The sequence below is a fragment of the Vanacampus margaritifer genome, chromosome 15, assembly GCF_051991255.1.
Source record: "Vanacampus margaritifer isolate UIUO_Vmar chromosome 15, RoL_Vmar_1.0, whole genome shotgun sequence".
Taxonomy (NCBI): domain Eukaryota; kingdom Metazoa; phylum Chordata; class Actinopteri; order Syngnathiformes; family Syngnathidae; genus Vanacampus; species Vanacampus margaritifer.
Genome location: NC_135446.1, coordinates 3,964,847 through 3,969,907, shown reverse-complemented (window position 1 = coordinate 3,969,907; position 5,061 = coordinate 3,964,847).

Genomic DNA, 5,061 nt, shown 5'->3' with positions numbered 1-5,061 from the left:
TAACATAAAAACTGAAAAAAGTAGAAATAATTCTAAACTGTTAGACGGTAGTTTTTGCTCATTCTTTAAGAAAGCATAGTCAAATATTATCATCTAAATCATACTCAAAAGAAAAAAATGTAACTAACAATTATTTTGTCGATGAATCAATGAATTTAAAAGAAAACATGTTTTAGTTTCCATTCATTTATTGAAAAACAGGATTGATTAATATAAATATTTAGTGATTAAATTTGCTAATTGATTAATCATTGCACCTCTCGATATATATTATGTGTTCAGAATTAACCAAGCAAATTCAAATTCATGTTAAATGAGAATCACCACAAACCTGCCACAATTTAGATTACATGCCTCTTACTAACGGCAAATAAAATTTCAACTGTTCTAGTAGGCTTTTCCTGACATTTTCTTTTTCTTTTTAGCGGAAACCTGAATGTTTTGTGCTAACTTTGGTATTTGGAACTGTTCATAATTCCCTTTTCATGGGTAGGTTTAGGCTCTTTCAAGGCCATCTATTGACTACGACTGTCCTCCATTACTGATATTGTCGAGTGTGCTGTAAGTTGTCACAATTGGACTGTCATCGCCTCTCTTTTGTAGATCTTCCAACACACAGCGGTGGTGTGTTTGTCTACCTCCACTACAACTGAGTTGTGGTAAGGAAGGCGCTAGTCACGCCGCAGCGGGACCTCCTTTCCCCGCTGAGAGCCTGCAAAATGCAAGGACCCCCCCACCTTCACACACTTTTACCCCTCCTGCCGACTCAGACCACCGGTAGGTCCCAGCAGTGATCAAGAAGGCACAGCTGCTCAAACAGTTGGATGGAGGGCGCATCAGCATATTTAAATCAATGATGTGCACGTCAACAGACCACCTGAAAAGCATCAAAAACATGACACTAGCCCAAAATATACTTTTCAACCATAGTAATATTTTCCAAAATCTCCATTTTTATTGGCCCTTAACTTTTACATTGGCTTCGAAATATCAGGGCCGAAAAGTACCAAAGTCCGATTCTGAGGGTCATTCAATTAGCATTTCAAAGCGTTTGCGTTGAAATCACATGACAACCGTGTCAGACATGGCTTCGAACGTAAAACAATGCCCCGAAGACAATGACTTTTGTTGGAACTGGCAAACTTAGAAAAGCAAGTTGTGTGAGAGAAGTGAAGAAGAATTTAACTGAACTCAACCACCCCTGGCCTGTTCACGTTTTATCTCCTAAAATTCCTGCTGTTGCCCTCTAGTCTCCGCTGCCTATTGTTTGGTTCTCGACGGAGCCCGTCATGCATGCACGGCTTGACGGTTTGCTTTCAAGATATGCAAATGCAATTTACCCCCATCCAAGAAACTGATGAGTGACTTTAAATAGACTTACTGTATGCAAAATAGTCAAGTATCCTTTAGTTTGGCTTTTTTTTCTATTAGATATTATAGGCAACATGTGTACTTCTGAATCTGTTACTATAACATCGAACCATATTTAAGTGCATCTGCCCCCAAATAGTGGGCAAACCTCAATTAGTCAAATGATGTGTAATTCGCTTAAAACAAATACATGCTCATATAGGCACCTGCTTTTTACATCAAAATAAATTGCAGCATAGTTACTGTAATGTTTTAGTTTATATATGTGATCATTCACACAGTTTGAACTCAACCCAACCCAAATATATCAAGTCTGAGTTGCTTATGTGGAAAAAACAAAAAAAACCTCTCTCAGGGCAATGAATTATGACACAACATTGACAATAATCTAATATTATTCCAAAAATGCCACCCTTAAGTAGACACCCCACCCAACTGCAGTTAAGTAAATAAAAGCAGAAAAATTGTATTTTACATATAGAGCCATTATTATTAGTATATTATTCAGCCGTGATGCATTTATACTAGCAAATTGTCTTCAACTACAAACTACTCCACTGCTCGCTGTCTTTGGTCCATAACACAAAAAAATCAACATAAATTGAATTGTATGTTTTTATGGTCCATTTGGAAAAGCTTTACTGCTCTCATAAAAACTGTGGGGGTGGGGTGGTGTAGTCTCTCCTCTGTGGCTCTATTCAAGGACAACTTTCTTCAAAAGGTGGTGACCTTATAGCGACCCCTGCTGTCAGTATATGTTAGTGGCCCCAATAAGAAAACGCGACTGGATTACAAGCATATGGAGGTAAATATGGTGCAAAAGTAACTTGTAATTTTTTTTTGTACCTGTAGAAAAAAATATAAATTTGTATCTGTAAAAGTCCTGATTTGAACCTGTACAAAAAAAGTGTACTTGTAAAAAAAAAAAAAGTGTATCTGTAAAAAAAATGTGTACTGTAAAATTTTTTTTGTATCTGTAAAAAAAAAAGAAATATCTGTAAAAACAAATTTGTAGCTGTAAAAGTCATGATTTGTACCTGTACAATTTTTTTTGGTACCTGTAGAAAAAAGTGTAAATTTGTATCTGTAAAAGTAGTGATTTGTACCTGTAGAAATGTAGTCAAACTTGTAGTCATAGTCGCCACTAAGAGTCACAAGTGTTTTTTCTGCTGCTGTCCAGTCACGTGACTTTTGCACCAAATCTCTCGCTACAGATGGTGCAAAACTAATTCATACTTGTAGAGCACCGTGATTTGTACTTGTAGAAGAAGAGGGCGGGCTCTGGAGGATTTGGGCGGGCTAAAGCTCAACTTCATTGGTTGAGCGAACGATAGTGGGTTGAACTCAAATGACGCCACGTTTTTATCATTAATATGCACAAATCCGAAATTCCAAACAAAGAGTAGCCACACCAGTTTACGCGTCATTTTGGAAGAAGAGGACGTCCCAGGCGTGAAAATTTCAACATCGTTCAATATACAAACACTGTGTGGAACAGCTTAAACGTTGGTTGACATGCAGAGCACTCAAAGTGGGCAGAAAGAAAGAAGTTTTAGTATGAAGGTAAGATTTATTGTACGATCATAGCTCATAATCCGGTGCTAGCTAGCTCATCTCATGTTAATTGTCACGAAAACTGAACACATTGAAGTCACGATTTTCATTTCAAGATTTGAAGCCTACCTTTGGACTGTGACTTTCTGTCCTGAATGTATTTCCTTTTACCTGGGCCATTTGTATTGTCATAGCTGAGACAGTGTAAACACATGATCCAATAGCTTGTCCATGCACTTCTTTAATGTCTTCAAAAACTACCTGTATACTTAAACTGAGATATATTAAGCTTGACACCCTTTCATATGATGTGAGTTCATGATGACACATTTGCCGTTTTTATTTCAAAAGCTTATACTGTACATACAGTATCCCATGTGTTGTTAAAACAAGTTTTGCAGTGAAATTCAAATTATCATTCTTAACACTTGTAGACATACACATTTGCCTTCAACACTGAAGCCAAATTAAAAATAATGCAAATGGAAATGTTTATGAACAATGTCTGTGTCTATCAGCATTACCACAATTTCTGATATTCAGATGCGACAAAATCTTTGTTTTTTTCTGGCTAACAAGATAAAGCTAAATGTTTAACCGATTACGTATAATGTCAGTGGCTGTGTTTTGATAATGACCCAGCTAGGAAGCTGTGATTATTTTTATTGTATGAATATGCTGACCCAACCATTCGGTTTGCACGGATGCCAGCATGCAGTCAACCAAAGCTACTTCTTGATCCATCTCTAGATGGTGGCACATGGTGTGACATCAAACCTGCTTCAAAGTGGCTGTGAAGTCATACAAATGAGAATCCTTGATACACTGGTTACTGTTCTGAGAGAATTTCACTGCAATCACCTTTGGGAAAGTGAAGAAATTATGCTTTCTAAATGTCTTCCAATTTTGAGTTCGAAATGGAGTACAATTTAATCCATATTGAGAGTTATTTGAAATAGTCAGATCAAATAACATGTATCATTCAATAAACAAGATTGTGCATCATTTTAAATGTTTTATTTGATGTCCAGAAGAGCCGTTTCTGCATTCATTGCTGTGGTTGTGTCAACCTTGATTTGAAGATCAGGGGGGTATTTCATCAACGCAGCTAAAGAAAGAGAGGCTCATGCAAAAAAGCGAGGCTGGAAGTGAACACCATCTCCGAATAAAGCGCCAAGTCGTTCCACTAACCCATTTCAGCCGCGTCTAATCAAGGCTAACGTAAGACAGGCTTGCATAGCCTGGCTTTGTACACGATCCCGGGGTTGACTAGAAGCCCTGATGAGTCGATAGACAAAATTGCGATCAATTATGTCAAAAGAGAGAGCAGTATTCTTCTCGCAAACAGAACAAAAGTTATTGATGGAGCTGTATGAGGAATTCAAGACTCACCAAAAAAGGCAATACTGCTGCTATCAATAAGACGAGGGAAATGCCATTGGCAAAAATAAAAAATAGTCGACAGACTAAATGTATAAGTTATAATTGTTTCATCTTAGATGTGTATTTCACATCAATAGTGTTATTAATTATTGATTTAATGTAAAGCACTTCGAATTGACCTACATATTCATTCTTCACTGTTACATCTGAACAGTAGCCAAAAGCGATCATGGCAACAAGTCGTCAAGTAGCCTATAACAATATATATAAAAAATAAGACTAAATAGGTGTTTAGTATGTTGCCCATCATTGTAGCCACCAGAAAAAAAGATGGCCACTGCCACAGGTGGGGGACCTCCACCTGCTACATTCACATCAGTAGAAGATCTGCGAAATAAAACTGGCTTTTCCTTAATCCGGCTTGATGGAATACCCCCCAGGTGTCATCTCCTGTCTCTTGGCTGCTTGCTGAATGGAGTGGGTCATCCTTTTCACTGATGCTTCAGCAGTGTCTCCACCTTTTGAAACTTATGAGATTCTCATTTAATTAAAAATAAACTAACATTTGACCTAGTTACTTTTTGACTTCAATGTGTTCAGTTTTTGTGACAATTAACAACATGAGATGAGCTAGCTAGCACCGGATTATGAGCTATGGTCGTACAATAAATCTTACCTTCATACTAAAACTTTTCTTTCTGCCCACTTTGAGTGCTCTGCATGTCAACCAACGTTTAAGCTGTTCCACACGGT